The 17,477-nt window shown below is 42.4% G+C and overlaps 1 protein-coding gene and 1 pseudogene across 1 annotated transcript in view; both read left to right on the top strand.

The window, feature by feature from the left end:
• MYO3B (myosin IIIB) overlaps positions 1-17,477 on the top strand; it is a 386,538-nt gene that overhangs the window by 330,291 nt on the left and 38,770 nt on the right. The gene's annotated exons all lie outside the window — the stretch shown is intronic.
• On the top strand, positions 2,493-16,741 carry LOC123811372 (annotated as a pseudogene).

Raw genomic sequence — 17,477 nt, 5'->3', positions numbered from 1 at the left:
CCTTCACCAACTTAGGGAAGTTTTCTTTCATTATTTTTTCAAATAGATTTCCAATGTCTTGCTCTTTCTCTTCTCCTTCTGGCAACTGTATGATGTGACTATTGGACCTCTTGAAGTTTTCTGAGAGGCTGTTTATACTATCCTCATTTTTTAAATTATTTTTTCTTCTTGTTCTGTGTGGTTGTTTTTGGTTTCTCATGTTCCAAATCATTTATTTGATTCTTAGCTTCATCCACTCTACTGTGGTTTCCCTGTAAATTGTTCTTTATTTCAATTAGTGTATCCTTCATTTCTGACTGGATCTTTTTTATGCTGCTGAGGTCCTCACTAAGTTCCTTGAACATCCTTGTAAACAGTGTTTTGAACTCTGCATCTGATAGATTGCTTATCTCTATTTCATTTAGCTTTTTTTTTGGTGTTTTGGTCTGTTCTCTCATTTCAACTATATTGCTTTGTCTCCTCATTTTGACAACCTCCCTGTGTTTGTTTCTATGTATTAGGTAGAGCTGCTTTGACTCCATGTCTTGGTAGTGTACCCTACTATGGTAGGTGTCCTGTAGGATCCAGTGGCACAGCCTCCCCATCACCCAAGCTGGGTACTCAAGGTGAGCCCTTCATGTAGACTGAGTATACCCTCCTCTTGTAGTTGAGCCTTGGTTGCTATTGGCAGATCAGTGGGAGGGATTTACTCTAGCCAGTCAGCTGTAAGGATTGACTATAACCACTTACCACCAACCTCCACTCTCTGTGGAGGATTGCCTGTGCAGAGGCAGTATGGTGGTGCTCCAGTGTGGTCTATAGCTGTGCACTGGGTACAGTGACCCTGGGGTCTCCTAATGCAGGCCAGGGTCAGCCCTCACCTGTGTTTCCCAGAGCCACCCTGCCTGAGCTATGAAGCAATCTGAGATGGCTGCTACTTGTGCTAGGCTTGGAGATTCTCAGGCAAAGCCAAGCTGTGAATCTAGGCTGGCTGCTGCTAATGCCGGGCCTGGAACTTACTGAAGCAAGCTGTTGATTGTTTGAGAGGATTTAGGAAGTTGTGAAGCATGAGCCAAAACCAGCCATTCATATGGAAAAGCAGCTTGGGTGAGTCGGTAAATTGGGTTGGACAGAGTCTCTGGGGATCTTCAAGGTGGGTCAAACAATGGTAGCCAAGTTGATGGACTCTCAGATATGGCACCAGCTTGCTGGCTCTGTGTGGGGAGGATTTAGAAAAAGGACAATGGCCTCTGCTCACCCTGATACCAAACACATCAGTTCATCCCTGTATGCCATGGGTGACTTTCAAGCTGCTACCCCCATGCTGGAGCTCAGAGAAAATGAGTCTGAGTAGGTGAGTCTGTGTGTGGGTTCTTTAAGTGGAACTGCTTGGGGCCCCAGAAGTTTCTTCCAGTGACTCAATCCCTGCTGGGGTTTGCAGCCAGAAGCTATGGGGACTTACCCTCCTGGTACTGGAACCCTGGGCTAGTGGCCTGATGTGGGGTGGGAACTCTTCACTCCCAAGATATCCCTCCTGAATTTTTATCCATGACATGTGGGTGGGACCAACCTGTTCCACATCTGTGCCGCTCTACCAGTCTGGATGGATGTGGTTTCTTTAATTCCGTAATTGTCAGACATCCATTCAACTCAATTTCTGATGGTTCTGATTGATGATTATTCTATATTTCAGTTGTAATTTTGATGTGGTTGTGGGAAGAGGCAAGCCATGTCTGCCTACACCACCATCTTGACCAGAAGTCAATACCTTCAACCATGTAAAATATGAAAACCATTCTTAGCTCATGAGCCATGGAAAAACAGCAGTGGGCCACATTTGGCCAGAGTTGTAAAGTTTGTCAACTCCTGATTTATGTTATAGAAAGAAAAACTGTGAAAGAGTATCTCTGGGTAATAGAATTATGAGAGGTCTTTATTTTCTATCTCAATATTCTTACTTCTAGGTTCTACATTTTCTATAATATGTATATTATACTTTAATAATAGGAAAATAATTATTTGTTAAAAGAATTTGTCCTAAGTTTAACAAATGGTAAGTGGCAGGGGCAAGTTTTGAACAGAAACCCTCTTTCTACCATGCCTACTGCCTCCTGGAATCCTTTGGCTGGAATAGTCTTTAGAGATCTATGAGTAGACCAACCTTTATTTTGCAAAAGGAAGTGAAGACTCCAGAAACTTACCAGCTTGCTCAAGATATGTGACAATCAGTGGCGGCATCCCAACTGGACCCAGGTCCCCAGACTCCCTGTACAGTGCTCTCTCTGCTTCCCCACTAGGCACCATTAGATGTAGGCAGGATAAGTGAAGGCCATCATTTGTGTTTTAATTTCTAAACCACTTTTATCTTGTATGTTCCCTTTCCATTCTGGTTCCTTTTTAAAAAATACCCATAGCCACTTCTGTAGGCTAATATGTGAAACACCAGAGACTTGGTATCTTAACAGTCCTTCATGGGAGAGCCCCATGTGTGGGATAAGTAGCTGGAAGAAGACATGTTTGTCTGGTCAGCTTTGTCAGAAAAAGAGTTTATGGAGGTTCGGTTAGGGGGCGAACTGTCAGTCCTTCTCTATGAGAGTATGGCCCTGACCAGCCCCAGTCCTGGGGAGCTTCTCTGCTCCCCCAGGTACCTTCCAGGCCATGAGAGCCTCCCCTCACAGTTGGCCACAGCCTTATCTAGGGAAAGGACAAAGCACTAGAGCCAAGCATGCTAGGTTCTGGTCCTCATCCTGCCACTCAGCTCCTCAGTCCTGACCATGTCGTAAGGAAAGTTGCTCTGCTGAAGTGCTCTTGTCTTTCATGTTCATTCACCAGCCAACATTTCCTGATCACCTATAATTATGTTCAAGTCACTTTGCTGGGCTAGCCTGGGGATGAACAGAAGGACATGTCCGTCAGAGTCCTGGCTGTCAGTGTCAGTAAAGTATCAATAACCTAACGCTGTTGTCTGCTTCCCAGGGAGTTGGGTGTCCAAATTGTTATCTGTATGAAGTATTTTGAAAACTTGAGTATTATGCAAATGTGAGAGGCCATTTTTTTTTATTGGTGTCTTTGCTCTTCAGTGAAACGTGAAGGGCAAGGGACTGAGGCTTTCACTATAACCAGAGAAGGAGGGCAGAGAATTTTAAGATCTCAGGGTTCTATAAAAAAGAGCCACAAGTCCTTTCCTCCTAATTGACCTATCAACATGTTAGCGTAAGAAGCTGAAGGAAAAGCTAATGGAAGTTAAGTAGTTTCCAGGTTGTGATTAATTTGAACTTGCAGGTGCTCTAATGGCTCTGGGTATTAGAAATACCAACCAAGAAATAGAAATTAAACAGGTTCCTATGTCCTTATGACCACAAAGAACAAATTCAGAAAAACTGTTCCTATTCAATAAATAAAGGTTTTGGTATTTCGAAGGTGTAGAGGGGAGACAGGTTTTAAATAAAGGATAATTCTAATTTAAGAACCCAAACAAAGATTAAGGACTTAATCATTATTTAGTATTTACCATATTCACCTTATATGGGTTATATACCTGTGAGTTCTTAATGCATGTATATAAAACTTCCTCTTAATATAAGCCTGCATGGTCCTTTATAATCATACATATGTTTAATTACAAGATGACTTCATTGTAAGGATTTTGCTGGCCAAGTAACTGCATACCTAACTCAGAGTAGCTGAAACAATAAAGAGGATTTATTGGCTCGCTTAACTGAAATTTCCCGAGGACATGAAGCATGACTTCATCAGGACTTCAGGCTGTTCTTTGCACTTTCCTTAGCTCCACCATCCTGCATGGTTTAGCTTCGCCCTCAGTTTGGTTTCTCTTAAGGTAGAATGGCTGCAGTGGTTGGAGACTTTACGTCTACATAAAACTCTCTTCACATGGAGATTGAGCTTTCTTGTCTCAAAATTTGATTGGACTACCCCTAACCAATCCCTGTCGCAAGAGGAATGTTATGGGTTAATTGGCTGATGCTTTGGTTGTATGCACCAATTACTGTAAGGAAGGAAATGGGGTTACTCTGACTTAGGCCTGTTAGGGCCCATCCCTGGATTGGGGACAGAATCAATCTGTTCCAAATACATGACTGCTATGTGTTGTGGAATGGGTAGAATGGCTTTTGGGAAGACAGTAGTATTCATTTTATTAGCTAGGGTCAAGTCAGGAGACAGAAACTACACCAGTTACTTTAGCAGAGAGATTTAACAACTCTAGATGTTAACTGATATTAAACGAAAAATCAGAAGTATCTTAGAGATGGTAACCTTAGGAGACAGCTACCACTCCTAAAGTTGTTCCTCTTTGAGGAACAAAGAGAAGTTGTGATTGTTAAGACAAACTTGGAAGAGGAGCCCCACAAAACCGAAATCCAGACCTCCGAGTAGGGTCACTATCCAGCTAGTGTTGGTATCTGTATCTGTGGGGATGCTGTCAGGCTGGTTGTCGTGACTCGGGGACACTGCAAACTGGAGCTAACTGTGACTGCTGGAGTCAACTCTTGCTTCCAGGGTGAAAACCTGGGGCTGTGGAAGTGCTGATAGGAATAAGAAGCAAACAGGAAGAAGCAAGTCCCACCTTCTCCCGCCCACTCTTGCAGCCTCCAGCTAGCATCCACTGTTGGCACAACCCCATAGGGAGTCATATGCCAAAGGAGAAATGGGACTTGTAAGGTCTAATCTAATCATCACAGAGTGTGGAGCTGAGAATAATAACAGTATTAGGGCAAGAAGGAAAGAGAAAAGAAGTTAATGTGCTTGTAAATATACATACTTGTGCACAGAAAATGTAAGAAAATACGCACACCAGCTATAGTCCTTGTTACTGTAAATGAAATGAAGTAAAGTCATAGTTGATGCTTATAATCTACTTATTCCTTACTGTATGATATCTCAGCCAATACCTCAGCTTGTAAGAATCTTTACCAGGCAATGTAACTGAAACCTCATCCCTGAAGGGTCTGAATCTTCGCTGGCCCTGCATCTCTCTGCTTACTGTAGTTTCTCATTAACTTTTACTTTTGGATGGAAGTACTGAGAGGTATTCGAAGAATGTTCTAGGTTCCAGAGAGTCCTCTTTGCCCCTGTTGTGCAGCCACAATGCCCTGATAATCAGGATCAATCCATTCAAGAGTAATCCCTTTCTTTATCTGTCAATCCAGTGGCATGAGGAGCCCAAAATGCCAGGTGGAGGCCTCATCTTCCTATTCAGTGGGACCATTATTGCGCCCCCTGGTAGAAGCATGCCTTTCTTGGGTAGCAAGACCTTCAAACCAGGACAACTTAAAGTTGAGAGAACAAGAAACAAAAATTCCATATAAAAGTATTTTAATAATTTAGGAAGTAATTATTAAACTCCAGAATGGACCCATTCTCTCTGATTTATTACTCCACTAAAAATATATTTTTAGCCTCAGAGTTTAGTCTCCTGGGGGGGCAAAATATGTAACTGGTTGGCGTTCATGTGCCCAGCGAGGCCTTTCACAACGACCGTCACCCGATGGGCAGTCAGTAAATGCTAAATGAACATGTGGGTAGTTGGTAGCTAGATACGAGATAACTGGTTAGTATTAGAAGACTGAAATTTTTTTCATTTTCATTTTAATATTGCTAGCTCACAAATAAAAGGTAGGTTTCTTCAGTCTCTGGACTTACGAATACATTCTAGTAATCTGTGCCTCAGCGGGCCTGTTTCTCAGTATTGGCGTGGAGACTACTCGAGCTCCTCAAAGGGGATGGCTGGTCCTTACTCCCCTTCAGAGTGTCATGGTGTTTGGGTAGAGTTTAATATTACTGTGTCCTTTAAAATGGACCATCTTCAATTTTAGAAGATGCATTTCCCTGTAAGTGACTTAAAACAGGGAAACATTTCATTAGCTCCTCTTCCCAAATCCTGAGGAGTTTCCGAAATGTGAAGCAAAGCAGCCTTCCACTGCCTGGAGCCCCTTCGCAACATCAAACACTTAATGAAAATGTTTTCCTCACACCTCAAGCATTTCCAAGTATTAAATGTGAAGAGGAAAGATTTTGCTCTAACTGCAAAGTGTTCTACCACTGCAGGGTATCTGAGAATGCCTGTGTGTGTGTGTGTGTGTGTGTGTGTGTGTGTGTGTTTTATTTAATACTTCCAAGATAAAATTAATACGCCCACACCCTCTCTGTGCAAGACTGCATGAACAATACCTATTTGGGACATTCTCAAGCTTTCATCAGAAGGACAGGAGGGATATGTGTCAGCCCAGAGAGAACTGGCTCTTGTGCACACAGGGTCCCTGGGCCCACTTAGGGCTGTTGTGACTGGGACCAAAAATGGGTTTTGGGGGGTAGGAGACAAGAGTGGCCAAATGGGTGCCAAGCAGACTCATTTTAATTAGATCTATTTTACTAAAGCATTGTTTTAAGGGCTAGCCTGGACTTTAAAAACAGAACAGCTATTCTGTATTTGAAGTTTCACCCTCTCCTGAGGTACTAGGTGCTAGGAGGTACTTTGTTTTAAGTAAATAATATCAAAAGTAGTTTCCTATGAGGGGGTATTGGAGACTCAGCGAACATTTTCCGTTAAAGGATTCCAAAAGTATCCTAAGGTAAATACACTGAACACTCTTAATTACTGCTAAACTTTGCATTTTACATAATTTTTACTTTGCTTGAAATGTATTAAATATCCAGGCTATTAATATATTCACTGCATTCCCACAGTTTTCATTCATTTCTCTGAACCAGTTGCTAAAATATTCACATTGTTCGCCTATGAAACTTGTTCCCGGAAGTAGGTAGGATGATCGGACCCAACACCCTGCAGGAACTGTGGAGCCCCGGCTGGGGGGGCATCACGTGCAGGGTCTGGAGAGCTCACTGCAGCCTTGGATCTGTAGCAGCAGTTCCAAAGAACATAGTGCTTTATTAGAGAAATGACTTTGTTACAGAATTTCTAGCTAGCATGAGGAAAAAGTTGTTGTTTTTAAGAAATTCACATTCTCATTAGAGCATAAATCCAGGGCAAGCTTAAAGTTTATGGATTGAATTTAATTACTCCACAGGTTTTTAGAGCTTGTCACTATAGAAGTAACTTTTCATATAAAGACAATTAAAATATACTTCTTGGTTGTGTAAAATGGAGAAACTGTGACCAGCAAAGAACCGGAGGATCAGCATCACCAAACCGAAAGGCTGGTGATTTGTAAACCGCACTCTTCAGTCCGACAAGACTGAAGTAATGTGAGCACAGTGGGGACAATACTCAGTGCTTTGGTTTTTACAACAAATACTTCAAATACCCAGAAAATAAGAAAACAGGACAAAAAAAGCACTCCCATAATAAGTCTTAAAATCTTACCTTACTTGCTTCACGTTTTTTAAAAAATTTGAAGGACTGTTGACTTCTTCCTGTACCCTGTCCCAATGCTGTCCTCCCTCTCTTATCCTTACAGTAATCGCTATCCTGAATTTTCATTTCATTCCCTAGCATGTTTTCAACTTTTTACTATATGTGTAGTGATGGGGTTCAGGGTCCACTACCCCAAAGTATGGCACCGTGGCATATTGACTATTTCAAGCCAAAGAAATGTGAGAAATGGAATGTGCAAGAAGGGTGTTCTGACCTTCTGCTGGAGCAAGTCATAAAACCATCCTGGAGAGAGAAGGGGAACCACTCCCGATACCCCGGAGGAAAGGAGCCTCCTGACCTGCGAGGAGAAGGGACACAGGGAGGGGGTCTGGCCAGGAACTCAGAAGCAGCTGAGCTGTGTGATTCTGGCTCAGGATCTTTCATGAGATTTAAGTCAAGATGTCAACCAGAGCTGCAGTCGCCTGAAGGCCGGCCTGGGGCTGGAGGATCTGCTCCCAGGATGGCTACGGGAAGGGAGCCTCGGTTTCTTGCTGTTAGAAAGAGCCGTCCGTTCTCTACCACATGGGCCTCTTTTTAGGGCTGCTTTCCTGTCGTCATTCCATGATGGCTGGCTGGTCCACCCACAAAGGATCCAAGGGAAAAAAGGTTAAAGCCACAGTGTCTTATATGACCCAAACTTGGAGTCACACACTTGTTATTTCTGTGTATTCTACTGATTATACCAGGAAGGAGGAAGGGTGGGGGTGGGGGAGATCATTGGAGACCATCTTGGTGGCCGGCTAGCACACACATTTTCTGTTGCTATTGTAAAGAGGACTTTTTTTGTGTTATATTTTGGGGTTGGTCATCACTGGAATATGGGAACACTATTAATTTTTGTATGTTGATTCTGAGTATCAACTTATTAAGGTCTTATTAGTTTCAAGAGTTTGCAGATCATCTCAGATTTCCTATATAGCCTATCATATTGTTACAAATAAGAAAAATGTAGCTTTTCATTTCAAATTATAACCTTCTTTCCTGCCTTATCGCATTGTAAACAAGATTCAATATAATATTAGATATAAGCAGAGTTCATGAGCATGGCTATCTAGTTCCTGACCTTAATGAGAATGCCTCTAAAGTTTCACCATAGAGCCTGAATTTTACTCTAAATTTTTAATAATTTTATGATATTAAGTACATTATCTCCTATTTATTTCTATTTGATAATACTTAAGAGTATTACATTTTATCAAAAGCTATTTCTGCATCTATTAAGATGAACCACAGAACCAAAGTTCTACTTCAGACCCTATGGTTCGTGTACTTTAACTGTCTTGTTAGTGTGGCATATTGGTATTGTACATTAATAGGCTTTTTATCTATTGAAATCCTGGAATTCTGCTTGGCCATAGTGTATTTCTTATACACTATTAAATTTTATTTGCTAATACTTCATAGCATTAACTATATAGTTTTGCAATTTCTCCTCAGAGCCTAGCACAGTTCTGTGGAATCAACAACCAGCAAATGTTTGCGTGCAGAGGTTTGTATGCAGAACCCTCGCTGACAGAACCCTTAGGTGCTCTCCCGCAGTGGCGCTTGCTCTGGTCTGCCAGAGACCCTGTGCCGTCACCACACTATGGTATTGCCTCTGTGGGAAAAACCAAGTCAAACCTGAATGCTATGTTCCTGAAAAAAAAATACATATATATGTAAGCTTGTACTGTACAGAACAAAATTGGGTACTCAGAGCTTGAGTTGTTGTTACTCATTCTCATGAAGAGTGGCTAAATATCTACAACACTAGCAAGGACTGTGGGTAGGGATTTAAACTCAATGATATTACTAAAATTTAGCAGAACCAGAAACTGGCAAGCCTTAGTATGGAATTTTTTTCTTAGTTGTAGCTGTTGTTAAGTTTTAATTTGGGATAGTTACGCACTGCAGCACTTACCTAATTTCCCCCTCTCCTATTATAGAAGCCCTTGTAGATTGTTCTATTCAATTAAATAACTCAGTAAACAGGAAACAACTACTATGTACTAGCCATGAAATGCAACATTGGGACATAGTTGTAAACAAGGCAGTGTCCCTGCCCTCATGAAATTTACAGAAGAGAAGAAAGACATTTAAAAATAAAAAACATGAGAGGGATTATTTGAAAGGGGGAAGTTCAGAAGGCTATGGGAGCTTACAGCAAAGGAACATAGTCTAGTGCAAAGGGTTAAGAAAGTTACAATTAAGTTTAGACTTAAAGGATAAGTAGAAATTAGTCTTGCACAATGTAGCAGGAGATGTGTTATAGGCAAGAGGGGATGATGTAAAAGTTGGGAGAAAAAAGAAAGCAGGGAACGTTCAAGGAGCTGGAAGGACTGGAAGAAGTCTGGTCCACCTGGTGCATAGTGTTCCAGAAGCTTGGAGAGGCAGGTACAGGACAGGTCTTAGAAACAGGCTAAGGAATTAGAATCTTATAACATGGCCCTATTCATAACATCTTAATAGAGCTCCTTGCTCACTAGTAGATATTCATTAATGTGTGTTCAATGATTTAATACAGAAGTCATTTGGATTTTCTTCTCTCTGTGCATCTCCTTAGTAAATGGAAAACTCTAAACATGGCTTCTCACATAGCTGTAGCCAATGCTGGCTCCAGAGCCCTCACATAAGCAGATATTAGGGGCTAGCTTTGAAGCTGTGTTTACACTGTAGACCCACTGCTCCTACCAAATAGACTGTGTTTACTGCCGTGCCCGTGGAAGAGTGCTGGCGCAGATAATGTGGAGGGGCCCCAGATCCGTGCCAAACTATCCTTTGACCCTGTGGTTGGGCCGCAGCCTCTTCTGCAAATTTGGATTATGCTAAACCCTTACAATTTTAGTTAAGCAACTTAATCTTTATATAATGTATTACAAAAGCTGTTTACTTTATGTACAATAATATGATGCTTTTGATGGTAATAGTATATGCTAATGAGCTATCTTTACAGGCAGGAATCCTTTGTGGCAATTTTAACGAAGTTAACAAAAATATGCAGTGAAAGGAGTTAATGGATATGTATTAACAAGTAAAAACAATCCCAAAAGCCAAGCATCATCTTACTCTAACATAAAATATATTTCGCAAGGTTAGATAAGCCAATATTTAGAAGGCAGCCTGATTTATAAATTGCATTCTATCCATTTTTCAAAACAAGAAACAAGCTCTTTGCAAGAGCAAAGGCTCTTTCTTGCAACATAAGTGTGAAGAAGTTCTAGGACTGTCATCAGATCAGGTTTGTGGACACGGGAGCCATACTACCAGTAAGCCTGAAAGAGTCTTAGCAAGTGAAGGGACAGGATTTTCTGGGGTTCGATGTCACTCAGAGAAGCAGTCTGGGAAGGGTTGAGGGTGGAGACAGGAAATTTAGCATCCAAAGACCTCTTCCTTTCTTAGACTCTGGAAAGAAAACAGAACAATATAGCCTTTGGGGCAAGTGTGTGTGGGACTGAGTCAAGTTTGAGAAGGGCACTGTTTTCAGGGATGCTGACCACTCCACCCTTCTCTCTTGCTCTAACTTGCGGGGAGACGGCTGCTCAGAGGACGGCCCTGATGCACAGGCGCCCAGTGAGGACTCGCCAGGTCCCCTCCACCTCTCAATTCCTCATAATTCCCCTGGCCCAGTTTTACCCCCCTTTCCTTCCTCTACTTCTTCTTCTTTCATCTTTTTCTTTAAAAATAAAAATCCCAGCAGGAGTTGTGACTTCCAGTTCCCCCAGAAGAAGGAAATAAGTACTCAGCCACAAGTATTCAACAGTTAAACCTTCGGTTAAGAAAAAGCAATTGTCATCATGGCTTTTCTCTCTTGGAGCCCAGGGGGGAGGAACAATGGGACTTTCTCTTCCTCTCTTCCAAGGAATGCCCTCCACAGCTTACTCTCTAGAGGTCAACAGACCCTTTTCGGCAACAGCTCACATCAAAGGGAGCAAAAGTAAAGGCTTGACTAGGATACAGGAGATATAAACCCTCTCTCTCCACAGCAGCGAAGCCGGCTTGAGAACTGGGAGCCCAAAGGGCCTGGGGGCCCTCTGGCCACTCCTGCCGGCCTCCCTGCCCCAGGACTTCCACCCAACACAGCCCATACCCTGCGGCCTAACAGAACTCAGTGGACTCTAATTGTAGTGTTTGAGCATATTTGTGTGTGTAACTGACACTGGTCTCCCCTACCAGACTGACAGATTCTTGAGAGTGGCAACCAAGTCTCAGTCCACCTCTGGTCTCCACTGAGCCCTGACCAGACAGAAGGTGTTTGGAGGAGAGAGCCCAGGCTCACCTGTGGGCATGAGGGGACGGCCCTCCTCTAGCAGTGGGGTTCTTTCTCGATGAGCCTTCTCTCACAGGTCATGAGTAACACTGCATCAGTTGTAAGTTTGTCATCACTGTTCCTTTAGCCACATCCAGGTTCTCCAGGAGAAAAGGGAATGACAGGTCAAGGCACTGGAGGCATTGTTTCTGTGAATTTTCATTTTACTTAGGGTCTCCGGTCTCTATTCACATCTTTACCCAGGCCTTTTCTCTGAGGGATCCATTTCTGTAAGAATTGCATTTGTCTGTAGAAAAATCAAGACCAGTACTAGGATATCAACTCACAGTAAAGAACAATAATGAATATTTTTGAGCATCTAACTCTGCACGTGGGTTAAGTGTTTTTCACACAATATCTGAAATAAGACAACCTCTGTATAAGAAGGTGCCATTATTCTTCCGTTGCCTAAGGTCACACAATTGGCAAGCAGTAAGCCCAACTTTAAACTCAGGCCCCACGATGAAGAAAAACATTTCTATTTGAAGGTGCTCTTTTTCATACACAGCAAAACCTTTTACAAACAAAAAAATTAAACCTAAGAAAACAAGCTAATTTATAAAACACCTTTTCTTTGTTTCAACGCACTTTTTCAAAGAGCTGTTTCCCTCCTCTCCTCTGCCTGTCTGGCTTTCTTTTCCTGTCTGTAGTCACGTTCACACAATGACACACAACTGGACCAAAACAAAAATGTCCTCACACCCAGACCTGGGACGTCTTGTATACGTGCCCCCAGCTGCTGGCTAATTCAACGAATCTGAATTTTTTATTTGATTTTAAACTTTTCACCCAAGATTATGGTCCCCCATGGGGCTCTCTTGTGTGGTCTATCTCCCTTCAACAAACTTGGAAAGTATTTTAAATTGAAGTAGATACGGTGTGGGTAGCTTTCCAAAGCTATAGACAAAGGTTTTTTCCCTCTTTTTAAAAGAAAACCAGAATCTGTATACACATCACCATTTTCATGAAGTGCTATATTTATTTACCAATCAGCACTGTGAACTGGTTGATTTAATGATCTCTCATATGATTTATGCATAGCTTTTATTAACTGAGTCTATGGAGATGAAAGGTGGATATAAATTAACATGGGAAATGTGTTACTTGTCATCCCTTTAAGGAAATACTGTTCTTTAAAACTGTCTGTTGTTTTTCTTCCTTTAAGTGTTTTTTTTATTTTCTATTGAGGGTTATATAAGTAACCTACTCATAGAGATTGGGTGTTGGTTTAGACCATTCACACTTGTTAACGTGGTTAATGAGAACTTTTATTGATCTGTAAGTTGATTCTTAATAGTTATAGTATTTCCGAGAGAGAAGTCAATAAGTTTCAGTTAAAAAGCAACTTAGAATTTCCAACATCATCATCAGCCAAACAAGCTGCTGATGAGTTATTTTAGGCCGTCTGCCTTTGATTCTGACCCTTAACAGGAAAACTGAAATAAGCCAGTAGACACTAGGCAGTTACCCTGGTGATCTGGGATGCTTTCAACAAGTCAGTGCAACTGAGAACATTTCTACCCTTCTCCGCTCCTGAGTCCCAGGTCCATGCTGCTGACTGGTATGCCTCTAGTACAGCACTTCTCAGCCTTGGCTGCACATCAGGCTTGCCAGGGGAGCTTTAAAAAGTAGCTCCCTGCCTGGGCCCTACCTCCGGACAGTCTGATTAAATTGTTTTGGGGTGTGGCCTGGCCATCAGGATTATTTCAGTGTTCCCCAGATGGCTCTAATGTGCAGCCACGGTTGAAGACTTCAGCTCTAGGGACATGCACAGAGAGCAAAGCTGATAAATAAGCCTTACACATAAATCCCAGCATGTCCCCAGGTTGCAAATGTTTCTACTAGACTGAGTAATGCATCCCAGGTGAATAATGTCTCACTTCCAGTGATTCTTTGTGTCCTGAGCCAAGAAGAGTCTCAGGAGTCACTTGAGCGCGTCTGTCTTTACGGAGGATCAGAAAAGTACTTGTTCTTATACCCAGCTCACATCTGAAAGCTCAGGACAGAAAGAAGCAGCGTGGTTGAACAGTCTGCCCACCTTTATTACCCGCCTGCACTTCAGAGCCTTGAGCTCTTGCAGAGCCAATCTCACTTTTGCACACCTTTGTACTTTTACAGGTGTAGACACAGGATCACATTGGGCACAGGCACGCTCTCAGGCCTGCGCCCTTGTGACATCTGTGAGGTGACCAGCCACCCGTCGAGGTACCATTTGTGGGGAATGGAACAGACTCAGGTGATCAGAAAACCTATAAGCTGTCACCTCATTAGCAACAGGCTCTGAACAAGCAACTGAACAAGGAAATAAGTCGAGTTCCTGCTCTGAGAGTGGGAAATCACTTCAAGAAATCACAGGGTGTTTGTTCAGGGACAGAAGCTTTTGTTATCCTCACCTAGGGAAGTAGCACCTCTGCCAGCGTGAGTTCCCTAGGCAATTCCCTAGTAAAAAGCAGAAACTAGAATGCGAGTCTTCTTCTGGTACACAGTCTATCGTAACCCAGTAGTAGATCTCTGCGCTGCTTTCTGTTCGGTCTTTGAAGCTCTTTGCTTTGGTTGCCTTTACCTTGTGACCTAAGATCACAGGCCCAGTGGATTTTCAGTCCCTCTGCACTCAAGTCAACAGAAATGTGAAGCTAAGAGCAGCAATTTTCCCAGCAGACTGGGCCCTACCAAAGTGATTTATGGGTTTTTACTTGGAGACTATATTTTAATGCCGAGATTTTTCTGATTATCTTTTTGTGTGCACCCGCTCACCACATGGGCTCTTAATTTAGAAAATATTCAGCAATTACATGTGGAATTGATACTTTACATAAAAGCAAAAATGGTGCCTGTAATATATGTTACTGAAAAATTCAATGTCTTTTATTTTTCTGGCAACAGAGGTACGTGACTCAAAAAAATTGCTCATTATTTTTCATTTTCTGTGAGATGAAAAGTTCTTACTGTAAAGAGCAGCACTGCCCCCAAAGAAAGGCCGCGTGGTGGAAGTTCCGGGGCCAGTGGTCCTGCATACGCTGCCGGGCACCAGGGATTCTGCTGTGCGCTCATGAAACTTCATTATCGATGGCTCTGAATCAAATCTACACTTGATTTAAACTAAATCTAAAATTAGGTGAAATTAATTTTGATGTCAAAATCAGATATTTTGCAGCTTCCTGAAAAGTAATTCTTCCAGGAACTGCTACTCAGCCTTGACAGTTGATTATCCAAATATTTAACTTTGTGTGTAAATAACACCAGTGAAAGCTTCAGAACTCAATTTGGATTTTTTTTTACATGGGTGAGTAGGTTGGTTTTCTGTCTTACCAAGTTTGCCCAATGTCCACAAAGTTTGAATTTTGGTATATTTGCTGAAGGGGCACTTTGTGACGTAGAAAAGTAATGTCAACTTTGTGGTAGAGAAAAGTAATTAGACAGCTTTTCACACCTGTCTTTCCAATGGTGCATATGGGTTTTTTTAATTGATTTTGTTGAATTTATACTAACGCAAGTTAAAAAAAGAAAACAGCTAACTCTACATGAAACCATAGAGGATTTATTTCTGTATTAGCTTGGTTAAAATATGCTTCAAACTCATGGCTATCTGTAGATTTTTTTATCCAACCATTATCCAAATTATAGTGAATCCAGAGACAAAAGTGACAAATGTATAATATAGTATATACACATAAACATACTTACATATATATATGTGTGCATGTATTATATGTATTTTCTTTATAGATATAAATATATATTTATATTTTAAAAGGAGGCTGTGTCCCATCAACTTCCCACTGCCCTTTGAGGCCTGGGCGCCCCGTGCGGGTGCAGTGACCTCAGCCCTGGAAGTGTCCCGGTGGCAGCCAGCGGGTCTGGTCCAGCACAGAGGATCCAGACAGCCCGTGGTGGATGAGGGGCTAGGCAGCGGCCAGGCCTCAGAGCTGCTGGGTTCTTCATGACGAAAGATATTGGGATGCTTCTCTCTCCTCTATGTATTGGGTTGGCCAAAATGTTCATTTAGTTTTGTCTGTACAGTGGCTCTAATAGTGCTTAGTTGTCTTTAGCTTCATTCAAAACAATTTTGTTAGATTGTATTATGATAGCTGTCATATCAGCATGAACTTAAAAGAAATTTATCAAAATTGGTGAATTTTTGTGTAGCCATTTTAACATTGAAGATGGAAGAAGATACGCAACATACTTGGCATATTATGCTTTATTATTTCAAGAACGGTAGAAACACAACTGAAATGCAAAAAAAAAGATTTATGGAGAAGGTGCTGTGACTGATCAAAAGTGTCTAAAGTAGTTTGTGAAGTTTCATGCTGGAGATTTCTCGCTGGATGATGCTCCCCAGTCAGGTAGACCAGTTGAAGACGGTAGCGATCAAATCGGGACATTAACTGAGAACAATCAAAGTTATACCGTGCAGGAGATAGCTGACATACTCAAAATATCCAAATCAATAAGGTTATTGGTGAAAATGAAAAACATGTCTTTTATTTTACAGAAAAAAAACATACAGACCTTTTGGCCAACTCAATAGCAGGGCGGAAGTGTTACCATTCCCTAGTGTTACCAAAACCATTGCTGACATGCTCTTCAACCTTCCGCCTCAGGCTCTTTTCGTCATCTGGGGGGTGTCTGTGAGTCTCTTTCCCACCCACCTTGCTGGGCAGCTGGTTAGTCTCTTGCATGTGTCCCTTCTGTACTCACTCTACTGCTATGAATATTGTTAGTTCAGTAAAGGGATTGAAATGCACCAGAGCTTGTCAAGCATAGAGAGGAATTGGCCTTACTACTTCAGAATTGATTTGCCCTTGGCTTTCCTCAGGGCAATGCAGTCCTCATACTTTATCAGGGGCTGCCTCTTCTCTCTTCTCATTTCTTCATTCATTATCAGCACCAGTGAAGCAAAGACCCTTGGCAAAGCTTACCTTCTCTAGTTGGGCCTCAACTTCTTGGTGGTTTTCTTAAGCAACAGACTCTTCCACAGGACAGTCCACCTACAATCTGACCTGAGTTGCTCAGTCTCTGCAGAGAAATTCCCTTCACCACATTCATCTCTTGCCAAACTAAAGGCTGCTCTAGGCCACTGAGTCACCTGCCATGGGGGTATGGGGGAGGTAGTGGGGTGAGAGTGGGGAGGTGGGGGGGGGGAGGATGGGGAGGGGGTGGAAAGGAGGCTGTGCAGCTCTTTCCTTCTTCACCTCCCCCACTAGGGAAGAAGGCAGGGCCCACTCTACCAAAGACCCCCTGCATATTTCCTTCTGAGGAATTGGAGGTTTTGTCTCTGGTGCACATGAGGCACTATCTTCCTGACACCAATATGTGGATTTTTAAGACCTGTGAGTTTGAAAGAACCACAGGTTTTTCTGCAGCTATTTCCTAGCATTTGCCAGTCACTGTGCCTGGACTCATTGGAACACTCTCTCTCCCTGTGCCATTTACCCTCCCACCTCCCCTTCCTGCCTTCTGCTACCCCTGGATGAATGGATTTTGTAATTCGAGCTTTTGTATTTTGAGGACCTGTTATCTGTGTTGTTTTTCTGTGAGGCACATCGACTGGATGTGGGAGGTCAAGGAGTATCTCAGCTGCCCTCGGTCACACTCTTTACAGCCATCCCTGTCTTGTTTCCTGTGACTCAGGTTAGATTTGGCCTCCCTGGCTCCACTGCTAACAAAAATACACCTGAAGAGACAGAACTGGGCGAAAGACCTCCCAGCCATATCTGCTGGGGTTGAGGAGTGAATTTTCTTCCCCTTGAAGGGGAAAAAATCTTTTTTCACTGGTACATTTAAAATGCCCCAACTACAGGGAGGTACCAATTTTGG

Source organism: Phyllostomus hastatus, unplaced genomic scaffold, assembly GCF_019186645.2.
Source record: "Phyllostomus hastatus isolate PE091 unplaced genomic scaffold, TTU_PhHast_1.1 phas_contig_1, whole genome shotgun sequence".
NCBI lineage: Eukaryota > Metazoa > Chordata > Mammalia > Chiroptera > Phyllostomidae > Phyllostomus > Phyllostomus hastatus.
This window is presented reverse-complemented; position numbering and strand designations above follow the sequence as displayed.